Source organism: Falco punctatus (genome assembly GCF_963210335.1).
Source record: "Falco punctatus genome assembly, chromosome: 2".
NCBI lineage: Eukaryota > Metazoa > Chordata > Aves > Falconiformes > Falconidae > Falco > Falco punctatus.
Genome location: NC_137581.1, coordinates 30,301,220 through 30,316,313, shown reverse-complemented (window position 1 = coordinate 30,316,313; position 15,094 = coordinate 30,301,220). Strand labels below are relative to the sequence as shown.

Genomic DNA, 15,094 nt, shown 5'->3' with positions numbered 1-15,094 from the left:
CTGGAAGAAAAGCAGCGGTGAAGTAGTAAATGAAAACATGGGAAATGAAACCTTTTTTGATGTTTATGGGAAATGAGTGAAGTCAGCATTGCACAAATGATGAGTGGACAAACTATACTTACCTCCACCTGTGCTGTGCCACTAAGCAGGGGGTCACTGTGAGGGTGGAAGCGGTGAAGGGACTCATTCTCTGGAGGGAATGAAGAAAAGGCTGCAGAAAGCTGGGGGCCAGACCCCTGCCTTCCTCTGCTCTAGCACCAGAGCACCTCTCTGTAGTTCACACAGAAGTGTGAATAACATCTACTGCAGAGTTTCATCTCACACCCTCTCCCCAGGGGGAGAAGTGTGTGCACTGGAGTGTGCTGTTTGGCTGGGGAGGAGGGTAGCTGTTGATGGTGGATGCAGCGTGTTCACCTTAGAGAGGGAAAGAGCCAAGGTCCGGGCCTTGCTGGTGCAGGTGGAGGTGATGTGAGCAGTGACAGTGTCCAGACCCTGGGAAGGCCCTGCCACAGCTGCAGGGAAGTTCAGGATCTGTCATAGACAAACTTCATCCTCTCCCCTACTGCACCCTCTGAAGATGCTGAGGCCACTGCAGGCCTTTGAGGCAGCTCCCTGGCTGCAGTTTGGTGCTGTGTCCACCACTGAACTGTACTCGGTGCTCTGTCAGGCCAAGGCATGTCCGCTTGGTGTTTTTAAGTGGAGTTACGGGCTGTGGACATCCCAGCTCTGTATGAAAAGTGGCAAATTCCACCAGAGCCTCCTTGCCTTGTCTGTGTGCAGCCTTCCTCCACCCAAATGGTTTACCTTTTCTCCTTGCCAAAGGGTAAAATAAAGTAATTCTGGGGGCTCATACAACTTAAAATGCAGTTATTTTGCAAGTTTTCTGCTTGTAATAAACAGAGAATTTTGCTGTGTAACCATCTTCTATGAAATAGCGGTTGGGCATTTGGTTGTCATATGGCTGTGCTGTATAATTATAGAACATGTTATGGTTTGATGGATGAAGTCATTAAGAGCATACTAATTAGTACCAGCCTGCTACTTTGAACTGCTGTGTGGTGTCACATATTCCTTACAGTGAATTACATCTGTGCACACACTGAATACAGCTTTCTAGCCATCTGATGCCTCAGGCTTACATATTGTTACTCTGTATCCACCCAGAACATTTTTCATTCATTTTTAAAAATACACAGACATCAAACCAGACAGCAGTCTGTAGCTTCCTACCTCCTAGAAATGGCACTTTTTTTTTTTTTTTTTTTGGAAAGGAAAACTCCAAAAGGAGAATTTAGAAGCTTAACATGACGTCTGATAGGGGATTGACACAGGAATGAAATCTTGCAGCAGAAAGGTAAAACTTTTTGCTGCCACGTGTAGGACCTCGAGCCAGAAGCAATCCTGGGTTTCTCTGCCTTTCAACTTGGCAGAGTGTGTTTGCAGCCTCTGAAGAGCAATGAGTGGTGTGCAGCCTTCTACCCTCAACCTGGACTGCATGTTGGGATTTTGGTGGTGATCTATATGGAAATCCCAGCTGGGTGACAGAGGTTTTCACTGGGAGAGCTGGATGCATGCAGAAGCACAGAGAGGATGGGAAAAGCAGCCCTGCACAGGGAGAAAGCTGATGGCTTATCCTGGGGGGCGCTTGCTGGTGGCCACATCTTCACTGTGCGAGGTATCCCACCACAGCCTTCCCAAAACAAGCACCCACTTCCTACCTGTCTCCCACTCCAGGCCCCTGGAGGCAATTTGGGATGATCTCCCCTGTGAGCAGATACGTTTTTCTCTCCCCTCCTCTGCCCCACCACAAATGACCTTAGATAAGCCTGTGTTACTGGGCACTCCAGTGCGACTAACTCGAATATTGCACTGCATTATACAGGGCAGGCATGTCCTTGCATGTGGCTGGTACAGTGCTGATTATTTTTCCCTCCTCTGCCTGCATCATATTCCCCTCTAGAGGACCTCACTAGGTGTGAAAAATCAAAATGTGACTATCTTCAGCTGCAAATGACAGCTCTGGTTTGCAGCACAGCATGTTGGTGCCTCCTGGGAATTACAGTGCAGGTAAAGATACACTGCTGAAGCTATGACGTCTCACTTTTCCATTTGAGTTCAGCCATCCCTGCTATGCCACAAGTCTCAGGGTACCTTGGTGTCTCCCTGCATAGATAGTCACCTTACACTGGGGAAGAGGTAGCTTGAAATGGGGTAGTCCAATTCAGAGGACAACATTCAAACCACACTGAATTTGAGCTGGATTTGGAATAAAAACACTAAAATGCTTTGGGTCTAAGGACACTTTTTTAAAAAATGAAAAGTTGAAATTCAGTCTGGGAAACAATCGCTTTTAAAGGAAAAATAGAACTGAACAACCACAACTAAAAATTCCATTTCCTGCTGAAAAAGTATCCGGCAAGAATTGCACTTAATCCTGCAAATAAAAAGTCCTCATTGCTGGCAAAAAAAAGGACATATGACAGAAAAAAAAAAAAAAAAGGCTCATACAAAATACACTGGGGAGTATTGGTTTGAGGAACTTATATAATGGTTGTGTCAATCTCAGACTTCCATTCTGTGATCCATCTTTGCAAGGGGCAGGGTTGCCTGCTTTAGAAATCGCTGCTATAGCTTGCATCAGTTTTAGAGCTCATTTGTGGGGGTGGCAGGAGAAGAAATGGCCTTTGAAAAGTGGCAGTCATTTTGTCTGTCACCCCTTTTCTCAGTTTGATGAGCTATTTCTTCAGCTTTTTCATTCCTTTCGAATGTGGTATCGCTCTGCAGACAGCGCTGAACTGTGCTTTACATGTAACAGTGCCCTCGAGTCTGATCTGCCCCATGCTCATTTCGTTATCATCTGCCAAGCTATCTGGCTGCTAGTTGCCACAGGAAGCTTGAGGCGGATAAATGACTTGCTTATGCACACTGTTCCCACAGGCGTGAACAGGCACAAACAAAATGTTTCCCATTTCATCCTTTTCACACTTCCTTGCCAAATATGCTGGGATACAAGATGAAATCTGCCCACCTTGTTCTCACCTTCAGCACCACTGCTGAGCTGGCAGAGACCCTCTGCAGAGGTGCCTGTCCAAGCTGAGTGGTAGGTTGAGGTGGATTTTTGGAGCGACCTTTCCAATTCTGATTCAGTTCTGCGGGCTGACGGATAAGGCAACGCTACGAGTCTATTTTGTTACATGGTGCGAAATGATGAAGAGAGGTCTTACATGAGGAACAGGCCAGTTCATTTGAACTTCATGCCACAGTATGAGTGCTTTGGGGTGGTGGTCTGCCGTGAAGATGCGGGGTTCACCTTGACTAGATGTAGCATCCAAATTTGAGGTCCCTTTGCAACCAGTGGAGGGAAATGAGTGCTTCTCAGTCAGTACCTCTCATCCTGCAGTAGCTGTCTAAGGTGGGATTTTAATGGTATTTTAATAAATTAATTATATTGTTTAATTTTATATAAATAGAAATATATATTTATATATAAAATTAATCTATATAAAATTTAATAAATTAATTTTAATAGATTTTAAAAGTGCTTTCTCCTTTGAAGCAGCTGACACCCCCACTCCACCCCCCCTGGTAAGTGACTGCTGTCATCCCTGGAGTCCTTTTCACCACCAGGCTGGAGTACTGTCACGCTGGTGCTAATTAATTAAGGTGCCTGATTGAAGAGGGAGCTAATCCACATAGTTTCACCTGGGTGTAGGTTAAGAAGTGACAATCGACTCCTCTTTTCCAAAGTGACGGTCTACACCACCCATTTCAGATGCCCCTGGTACAGCCTGCCTTATTTCCTGCTTTGGAAAGATGTGAGCATTTCCCACCCTCTGAAAGGTGCTGAACACCAGGTAGCTAGCAGGCTGTGCAGGCAGCGAGCTCCTGTCTCCCGGTGGTGTGTGCCAGTAGAGTAAGCTGCTTTGAAGCCCTTGCACTAAAGATTAATTGGAAGAGCAAAGAACTTAATTTGATTTTTGAAATACAGCTGTTGCCCATTAAACTCTGTCCCAGCTTGTGCATTACACGATACTGAATGAGAGAGGAATTATACATTAGGTTTTTCTCTGTATCTGCTTGGAAGGTTGCTTTGGAGATCATTGGAGTGGCCTTAAGAAGACCGTGAGCAAGGCAGGAGAGTGTGCATGGTTTTCCTGATCCAGAATCAACACTTTGTCCGTGCAATATCAGTCTTCAAAGCAGAGCAGTGTATAGGTTTGATTGGCATTTGTTTTTTTTTCCATACTGTGGCCAGTGAATGGAGGCCGTGGCAGGTGTTGGCTGTAGGATGCTGTCTGTGGATGGCCAAAGCAGGTCTGTGGCTAGTTGGGAAAAGGCAGAGCCACCTCTGGGCTCGCTCTGACTTATTTTGTGCTTGGTGGAGGTCTCTAAGCCCACATCTATTCCCCACACCTGACCCCCCACTGGGACCCTCTCTGTGGAGCTTCTGGCCCTACACACCTACTCTGCTGGATCTGTTATCAGATACAACTTCATAATTGTGACTTATATAGCTTGTGGCTTAAACCATATGGTCATTCTTTTATGTAGTATTTCTGCTTGCTTATTTTTCGTTTTCCCACACCCACTCCATTTACTGTTGGCTGCTTTCCCAGCACCTTTCCTCCAGAGAGGGAGTTACATAAATAGATCTCTGTAGGCTTTAGAAGGCAGATGCTGATGGATAGATCTTCCCAGATAGACTGCAGAGCAGTGTGAAATGCACATCACCTACGTACCTGCAGACAGATGCGAGTTGCAAACCCCAGTCCCCTGCAGCTAAGGAGCTTGATCGAGACGACAGTGCCACCATGTTGACAGTGCCAATGCAAAGCCAGCAACAAACTCTGTGTTTCAGCTGCTGCATCTTGTTAAATGGTGTCCTGCTTTGAGTGATTAGTCTGTCTGCAATCACTGGGAATGAATGTAGGGCTCAGGGGGAATTAGGAATAATTGAGGAAATTAAAATCTGCATAATGTTTGCATTTTCCTCTTCATATGCCTTTCATAACAATTTAATATTTATGTACCCAGTATCTGAAAACATGTGGTTGATTTGGTTTCTTCACTTAATTTGCTACTGAAACATTTAATTACATTTATGACTAAACACACTAATATATTTGCTTTGTATGGTTCAGTAAAACTTAGTAGTTGCACTGCAGTGGTCCTGTCTTGATTCCTCACACACCCAGGACTCCCCTTGGTTTTAAGACAGCCTGTGGTAGGAATAGTTACTGTGCCACTACCTCTGCAGGGTTAGCAGCTTGGGTTTAGTGAGGCTTCTTTATACTTCAATGTGCTTTAATCAGAGCTAATAAAACTAAAATCAAGGTAAGGGTCCCTCTAGAGGAAAACTGGGAAAAGATTATTTCTGCAGCTGAAGTCTTGGGGAAACAGGCATGTTACCTGGAAATGGGGAGGGTGCTGGTAATTTGAGGTTTGGGGGTCATTTATGGGGCTTGCTGGGGCAGGCAGCAGGAGGAAGAACTCCCAAATTAGATCGATGCTCAGGCAATTGAAGGGCTGAACCATGGCTGCCATTTCTTTACCCAGGCAAAGACAGCTGACCCAGGGAGTGGGGTGGGGGCACTCGCTGACACCACATAGCTCTGCATCAAGAAGGGAGGACAACTGGTCTTGTGCTAGGTGGTGTGAAAGGAGGGTGCAGCAGGAAAAGCATTTATTTGCCTTGGGGCATGTGTAAATAGGCAAGAGATACCAATACAGCTGGCAGCTGATGGCTTTGGATCCCTTGCCCTGAAGGTCCCTGATGTGGTAGCTGATGGCTCCAGCTATTCCACCCAGTCCTCAGTGGGACAACCACATGCCAGAAGCCCATGGGTCCATGCAGAAACCACTGGTGAGCTGCCCTGCTGCAGCGTGAGCTGCGCCCACAGCCCTGGGGTCTGGCAGGGCAACCAGCTCATCTCCAAGCCCTTATCAGTACAGCCATGGGCAGCTAATAGCAAGAAATGACCCTTAATCAAATCCCAGGTGTGGATGTTTCCAAATCGGAAGAGGTCTGTGTTTGAGACCTGAACTTTCCAGCTCATGCTGCTTCCTACAAAACAAGGCATTGGCTTCCCCAGCACTATTGCAAGGACCATAGTTCCATAGTGCCGGGGAAAGCCATGAGAAACTGAGAATCCAAGCTACATCCCAGAGCACCCAGAAGGCATGGGGAACTTGCACAAAAGGGCTGATGTAGCTGAAAAATGGAGCAAGCTACCCTAAGCTAGGCCAAAGCGCTCCTCCTCCCTGCTTCCCCTCCCTGGAGGCTGGGGAACTCGTCATTAATATTTCTGGAACTGCAGTCATTAACACCACCCACAACATGGACAGCACTGAGGGTCTGGTGGTAGCAGGGTGAGTTGCTGATGGGGGAGAAATACAGAGCCTTGGACTTCAGCTACAAAATGCCCCAGTCCACCTTGAAGACACTGAATATCAGGGGTAAAAAAGCCAAATTGTCTGTGTAAGGTCCTTGCTGAAAGACAGGGCTATTTCAACCATTTGGGAAAGGGGGAGCAGCAGCAGCAGTAAAGCCTTTCTCCATACTTCAGAGTAGTTGTCTCAGTGCATGACAAGCCCACCCGGGTGTGCATCCTTCCTGCCTGTGTTCATGGCGCACTTTGGAGATGTGCCACATTCATTAGCTTTTGGCCAAAGGAATGGCTCCATGTGTGAAGAAGAAAATTCCCTAGGGAACCCACTGTGTAAACCACTGTCTGGGAGATAAGACTGGACCTCAAAGGAGAAATTGATCTTCTCAGACCGTATTATGTCTACATGTCTGAGAGCAGACAAGCGCCGAGACCAGGAAAAGCTGCGCGCAGGAGGTTTTCATCAGGCGGAGAATTCCGTGGGCAGATAGAGCAAGTTGGCTAATGAGATAAAGGCTCAAGAGCGTGAGGAGCTGAAGAAACACAGTAAGGGAGGATGGGAGGCATGAAGCTGGATCAGGGTGCCGAGACAGAGGGGATTTCTGGTACAGGCTGGCTCTGTGGTGCTAGACATCCTAGGAGAACACTCCCAGACAACTCCCACTTTGTGGAAAAAAATGTGGGTTGGGTGCTGGCATGCTGCACATGCAAATTTATTATACTCCAGAAGAATGTGTTTGCCAAAGGACTGATTAGAACATTAATGGGATCTCTCCTGCATACAGATTTTTTTTTTTTTTTTAATGCTAAAATTACTCTGACCGCTTCTGGACATCTCCTACTTTGAAGTCTGTTCCTCTTGGATGTGGAACTTTTGATGTAGTAAAGGGAAAGCTTGTGTACCACTAGCCTTTAAGTAGTTAATGTTGGAGAGAATTTTACGGTAACATACTAAATTCTCTCTCTTTATGGTTCACCCTTCCAACGCTTTCTCTGTGTAAAAACTGCTCTGCTTAATTCATTGTGGGATCACATCTTCTGTTTCTCAAGAACCGTCTCTTGTGCTTGGCTATAAAAGCACTCATCCCTCTCCACACCTTACTTCCCACAAACACACACACACTTTTCAAAACCAGTGGTCCATAAAACTTATCCTGAAATTATAAAATAAGACTGCAAGGCTTCCCCCCCCCCCCCCCCCCCCTTCTTTTATGCCAACTGCTGTATCAGGATGAATTGGCTTTGTATTGGCAGAACTGTGTCACTTCCAGGCTGTGACCTCAGTGACACTCATATAACACATGATTTTGCATATGGTAATGCAGTATTTCATCAACATGTTTGAATCTGCTTCAGCCTCTTATTTTCTTTGGCTGTATAGGACTAGGGTTTTAAAAATCAGGTTACCTTCCAGTTGTAACATGAAAAGGCTCCAAGGACAGTCATGGAGAAGATCTGCTAGCTGAGAAGGTGGTGTGATGCCCAGAACAATGTCTCTTTAGTCTATTACTTCTTCACCTGCTCTGTTTTCTGAGTAGTGGTGAAAAAGGTTGTTTCAAACCACATCAAGTAGCACACTCTTTGTAGTTATGAGGGAAACCTGGACCTAGGTTGGGGAAAGATAAAAGTTTAGGTGGAAAGAAAAATCTTTGGATCATATTCAGGCAGATATTCTGCTTTCTTACTGCTTCACTTTTTATTTTGGGGGTCTTGTCACTGTAAGTCATCAGGAAGCTGCTTTCAGGATTTTAATTTTGCCACTGACTTTTGGGCAGTGACATGAGTGGGAAAGGAAATGTCTTTTTTTCCCCTGCCATAACTCACCTGATGTTCAGAGAAGAGCAAATCAAGGAACAAGCTCAGTTTTCACAGAGCTGGACTTAACTCCACGTCAGTGGAAAGAACTGCGCTATCTTATAGCAGGAGAAGAGCCCCTGGGAGCCCTCACGGTAACGGGGCCTGGAAGGAAAGCTTGAGTCACTCAGTCCTGTCTCCTTCTGCTGTCGTCACCACATCATACGGACCTTTCACACACCGATCACGTTCCATCGTAAAAGTAGATAGTGGTTTTGCCCCTGTTACTTGTATTACGTAGCTGTTTGAAAGCCTTGGTTCTAAGAGTTGGGAGAATACAAGTTCCACTGTGCTAACACTGGAGAGGTTTTTTTAAAGGAAAATTCCCATATGCCATAACTGGATGGCAGCAGCCGTAGGATTTATGACCTATTGGACAACACTGCACACATAAGCAGGGTAGGTGATGTGTGCACACCACAACATCCAAGGCAATCAGGGAAACAGGGTTAAGTTACATTTTATGGATGGCATGGATAAAATTGTGCCCCTCAAACTACTTTTGGGCTTGAAGATGTGGAATCTGAGTTAGGTTACTGAGGCATGACTAAGTTTTGGTCACGCTAGAAATGTTCCACTGTTTGGTAACCACATCAGAGAAAAATGGAGCTCTGAAGGCCCTGGTGGGTTGGATCCCAAATGTGAATGCAACCCCCTAACACAGCTTGAATGCAGTCAGTGAGACTGTTTGTTTAACGCTATTCCAAGCATTAGTGTGAACAAGACCCTAATTGCAACACTCTGATTCCAGACGTATTTGGTTGTTCCTGAAGGCTCTGTTTTTATACAAATATGTAAGTGAAGATTTGAAAGTGAACTGCTCTGTTTCGCTTTACTGATGTGTTTGCAGTTTGACAGGTATGACCTATGTGATGTGTGCGTTGCTTCTGTCTGTTCTGGGGCTAAAAAGTGCAATTAAATTTATTTAAATGTTCTCATACACAGCAAGTTCATTTGATGAGAATTGCTGCAGGAAATTTTGCAAAGCAGAGAAGAGCACAGAGCTGAACATAAGAAATAAGGTGGTGCCCCCAAAAAAACCTGGGAAGGTGAGGTGCCATGATGGTTCCCCCAGTACAAATGCCACATTGACACTATTAAAAGGAGTTGGCACAGCACATTGCACACCAAATAGGCGCTGCTTACTTAGATATAGCTTGCACTGGAATTAATATTAAAACTTTGTACTTGAGAGGGAGGAGATAGATTGAGGTAATGCTCGTAACATGATTTCCTATCTTGGCAGCAAGTCAACCACAAACTTAAGATTTGTTCTGAGTAACATTCATTATTAGCTTACCCCAGTAATAATGTGAGAATTCCTTCACAACCAGAGAATAGGCACAGTGCATCATTAACCATGATGTCAGCCAAAAACCCAAACACAGTTTTACAGCCTGATATTTAAAGCAAATGGGTAACAGACTGAAACTCCCAGTATGCCCGTCAAAAAGAGCAAATTATTTACTCCTTAGGTAGTTCTAAGATGTAAGCAGATATGCCATAATGCAAGATGAATTTACAAAGGTAACAGAGCATGCTGCATTTAGACCAGAGGCCAAACAAATTGCTGGTATAAATGCTGGTGCTGCACCCATTTACCAGAGGGTATGCCTCAGAACTGAAACTTGGACACAAATATCGCGTTTAAAGTTCTCGGTGAGCTCACTCTTTCTGGCCTTCTCCCTGCTTATTTTGCTTTTGTCACCCTTCTCCTTGCTGTGGCTGCCCACCTGAAGAGGCAAGGCAGATGCCACGCTTCTCCCAGGAACAGGTATCCTGTGCATAACCTGAGCTAACTTGTGGCTTTATTTTCCACTGCATGGTGGTATTTGGATATTCAGTGCTCTAGGCAAGGGCTGCCTGTGGCCTGAATCCTTCGGGAGAGAGAGGAAAGTCTTGGCTGTTCATCTCCTCAGTGGTGGAGGATTGCTTTAGGATAAGGGGGATCCCTTTCTACTCCTTGCCCTTGCAAGGATAAAGTTTTATTGAACTCCTCATGGTCTCTTTTACTTTTCCACTGGCTTACAGACCCAGAGACGCACAACTGCATGGGTGCAACCTGTTGTAAGCAGCATCCTTTTCAAATTCCTCAAATTCCTCCTTTTTGACCTGTGGGAGATGGTGCGAAGCAGGGCAGGAGGACGGGTGTTCCGGCCTGCACACGGGCAGCCCAGCAGCTCCTCTGGAAGAGGCTGTGTTTGCTCGGCACAGTGGGTTGCTTTCAAGAATTTATTTGCTGGCTCTTGCTGTAGCAGGGCACCCAGGGCAGCAGTTCCTCCTCTTTCCAGGAGACGGGAGAGGCATGTGTGCACTCATACACACCCACCCACCTCATTAAACAGTAAAATATGCATTTTTCTATTACTCTTTCTTTTTTTTCCAAACGATCATCCCGGCTCTGACTCCTCCCTGTATCTTCCCTGCTTTGCTCTGCACACCTCCTCCGAACCACCTCCACCTTCCATTATTTTTAATGGTTAGAAAAGGCCAAGATGATTTATGGGCTTGCCACCTCCCCAAGGCTTCAGCAGGTCCTCACCAGTGGATGGGATGGCTGTGGTGTCTGTCGCCTTTGGCTGCACGGATGGGCCAGTCAGATATTTTTTTTTCTTTTGCCAGGAAAGGCAGGATATAGTGTAGCTACGGGTTGATGGACTTTATTTTCCCAGTGTGTGAATAAAGATATACCTGGCAAAGAACAGGCTATTTCACAGGAGATTACTTCCTGTCTATCTTCAAACTCAATAGCATCAAGAAAAAAAAATCTTAAAAAAGGAATAATGAATGGTTTACTGTAGGGAGGCAGCAGAAGTAGGTGACTTCTTTCTGGGGTTGAAGAATCCGTTGACAAAAGATTTTCAAATGGGATTTTCAAATTGGTGATTTAAGGACTTACCCACACCCAAGAGCCCATCATGATACACTTATACAATAAAAGGAAATTTTCAGCCCTTCTGAAAGCCAGGCCTTTTAAGAGGCTTCACATTTGGACATGCAAAATAAGTAATTTAGAAACAGTAGTTGCAACAGACTGTGTTTCTTAATGTCCCCTTGCCCTCCAGTTCTGCAGAATTTCTATTTTGGAAAATTGTTGCTATACATATATACCTTTGTTATTTGCTAATTGGCAAGCATTTGCCACGGTTGTCTCCTTAGCAAACTTATTGATATGTTTTCTGGAGAGGAACTGACACCCCCTTGTGTTGCTGAACTAATCCCTGATCCTAGGTCCGTACCCACTGTGAAGCCTCTGTTTGTATAAGTTAATGAAAGGAAAATACAGCAAAGACAAGTGTCTTTACTTTCTCTAAAAGCTTCAGTGTGGTTATGGACTTAACCCCTGCAGCTTCCTTCCTTAAACCTTTCCATTGTACCTATTAGCTTTATTTATTATTTATTTATTAGTAGGATCACCCAGAGTCCATTGATATCATCACATCAGCTTGCTTCATAAACTGTTCTTCACTGTCCTTATTGTTCAGCATATCTCATTCACCCTGCTCACCCATGCTTTGAAAATGGTATTAAGTCCCACCTTCCCTGTGCAGGCACCAAATCTATGTTAAATTACCTCCTCTGCATCCCAGTGTACTGGAGGCCAGTGTCAGAGCTGCACTGACACATTTCTCCTACGAGGTTTTCCCTGCTTCCCTACCTTACATGGAATGTCATGGTGTCTCAAGCAGCACCCCATCCTGCCCTGCAGTGCCCTGGGCTTCGCTCAAATAACGCTATCTTCTTTCATTGAACCTTCTTTCTTTCCCATACTATTTTTGTTTTCCTCTTTCGTTTTATTTTGTTAATAGAGACAGGATGAAATAGAGGGAGAGGAGTCACCCTAGAGAAAACATGCATGAACTGAGTACCCACCTGGTAACATTGATCTTTCATGCTGACATTGAGTGTGTGACTTGGTATCAACAGTTGACATCACAGTGAGTTAATCGACCTGAATCAATCATTGCTCTTGCTTGTAATCCTGAAAATGGCCATTAAAGTGAACTCATTGTGAGAGTGTATTTGTACAAGAAAAAAAGGATCTTCCATCTCTCCAAACCAAGAAAGTGAATGCCAGATGCAGCAGTGCATCCAGTGTCTGTTTTAATAGAGCAGGTGCACTTCTGTTTCTTGGCTCTGTTTGTCCAGGTCAAAAATCTCTTTGCTAACAGTGTTAGATGTGCAACAGCTCTGCATTTGGAAATGAGGTCTTGTTACTTTCAGAAGTTTTAATTAGTCAAGGTTTTCAATCTCCTCCAAGAGTTCAGATTTGTTTTTGTTTCATTAATCTGCTATAACTGTTGTTAAAAGTCATACATTGGCATTCTTTATGCACCTAAGTACTCTTGGCTGTATGTGAAGAGCCCAGTCACTTTGAAGTGGGTTTGATGGGAGAAGATTATCCCTTTTATTGTGGTTTCCTTTAATGTAGTACCATTGTGCATTAGAATGGCGTGGAACAATAAGCATGACCTTTCCAGCAGTCACTGCAGAGCAGAGCAATGGGGAGACATTGTGGCCAGATGTCCACTGCAGAAACGGCAATGCATGACTTAAATTTTTTTGTGTAATGGACCTGTTGATTACATTTAACAAAAATGTAGAGTGACAAGAGATAAAACAAGAACCTTGTGTCGCATTCTTAGAAATAGCTTGATGTCTCCAGGTGCTGGGCTGGAAGCAGAGCTGAGTCAAGGGAGCTGGGCCAGTGTGGGAGGGAGGGCTGACTCTGCTTTCAAAAGGTGGAGGAGTTGCTGTTTTTAGCAATCGCGGAGGCCTCGGTTGTTCTTATTTTTTTGGCTTAGTTAGCCAGAATTGCTCCATGCTCACTCCCCTTGTCTCAGCAAGCACAAATGCTTCTGCAGAGGGCCATTTGAGGGGATGTGCTTCCAAGCCTAGGTCAGCCTCTTGCTTGCTTCTCCTTCTATGCTTTTGTATTTTTGGAGGGAGAAGGGATTTGCTGACAGAAATGATCAAATGCTAGGGAGTGTTTTGTTGCCAACATTTCAGCATCATCATCAGAAGGGTCCCTTGCTGAGGAGCCAGTGCAGGAATCCCTGTACCTCCTGCAGAGCATGGTGTGACTGTGCCCTGAGGTACGCTTCAGTCAAACTTGCCAGAAAACCAAGGGGGAAGAGCTGATGGGGACATGAATGAAACCTCCTCCAGGGACAAAAGTTCGTATGTTATGTGTGGGATGACCAGCAAAAGGAATCTGGTGATTTTCTGATGCTTCTTAATGCATCTGTGTCCACCACAGAGACCCACACCATTTGTCATGACTGTCAGTAGCTGTTCAGCAGAGGTCCGAAGCTTAAATGGTAAGGGTATCACATGTCAGGTCTCAGACATGCCGGCAGAAGTGTAAAAGCTTGCAAAATGATTACCTGATATTTGACTGGCTTTCTCCCTGGCTCGAAAGTCTCTAAGTTTCAGAAGCAGTAAAACTGATCAAATTAAAAACCAAAGCAAAAATAAGACAGTTTTTAAGGCAAAGACTGGCAAAGCCAGGGCTAAACTATTTTCATCGGGAGACCATTTAAGCTTTTCAGCCTTCGCTGCCAAAGTTTGTTAAACTATTTTGCTTATTAACTCCTTTGCAATCCCTTCCTTAACTGTGCCTGAAATTTTAATGTTGAACCACTAAATCCATTTTACAACCAGAGATTATAATGTCAAAGAGGATGGATTTGTGAGTTTAAGCACTGACCCTTGAAAGATGAGCCATGAAACATATTTGCTTCCTTTGAGACTGTACCCTCGTCCTACGAGAATCTGTGGGGGCAGGACGGAGCCTATGCTAGGAAGTGCAAAGTCCATCAGAGCAGAGGTACCACAGAGCAGCTGGCTGTAGCTATTGGCCATGCTTGATCTGACAGTCCAGGCTCTGCTGGTGACTCTGTGGCAGCGGCTATGAAGATTACGCCACTGTGTTCCTAAACTTACACCTTCAGTAATGAAAAAGAGTTTTTTACAAAGAAATAAAGGCAGGTGAAAAGCTAAGGCACTGTGTACAATTTCCATGTATTTAAGGTGTTTGTGTAAGGGTCTACAGCAGGACTGAGAGCACAAATAAAGCAAACTAACGTGCTTGCAAGCACAATTTCAGGCTGAAAGAGGGGGTTACTAAGCTGGATTCAGAAAAGACAGCTTCTTGGGTAAAGTTATCAAGCAGTGGCTAGATGGAGAATGGAAAAGTAAGAGCAAGCATAGGCTACAGAGAAGATATGAGCAACCACCATCAGTTGTACAGGAGAGAACTGGAGGCATCTTGTGGGAAGCAGGCTATAGCTGCTACATATAGCTGCTACATAGGCTAGGTGGTTTGATTCACTTAAAATCTACTAAAAATAAGTGATTTCTACTAAAAATGAGTAATTCCAGTAATTGACAAGCATTATGCCATTGCGTTTGCCTGCCTTTTGCATAGCAGTCGAGTTAATTTTAATCTTAACTGTTTACCTTCACTTCGTGTGTTACTAAATGTAGGAGCCACTGGTACCACCTCTTCCTTGCTCCCCAGAAAAGAGAAAGTGAGAAAAGGAGGAAGATTTAAGCGTTGCAAGCAATGATTCATTCTCAGGCTGCACAACCTGCCAAATGATCTCCAGAGTGGCACCGCTGCTTGGCCTGGAAACAGTTTTCCTCCCTCCCTGCCCCCTAAACCAGAGGGAAGGAAACCGATTCTCATGGCAGGCAATCAGGATGGCAGGAACATATATTGGAGAGGTTCAGGAAACTGAATATGGGATCCAGGGTCTGGAAAACACACTGCGACAAAAAAAGGATAAAAATACAGAAATAACAAAGGGAAGGAAATAAAAAATAACCAAAAGAGATTGCATTACCAAAAA

At 44.7% G+C, this 15,094-nt stretch overlaps 1 long non-coding RNA gene across 1 annotated transcript in view; it reads right to left on the bottom strand.

Moving 5' to 3' along the window:
- LOC308058784 overlaps positions 1–239 on the bottom strand; it is a 29,196-nt gene extending 28,957 nt beyond the window's left edge. The window contains exon 1 of the long non-coding RNA XR_013925963.1: positions 123–239. This is a non-coding gene — a long non-coding RNA (uncharacterized lncRNA). The remainder of the gene's footprint in view (positions 1–122) is intronic.
- Between the last annotated feature and the right edge of the window lie 14,855 nt (positions 240–15,094).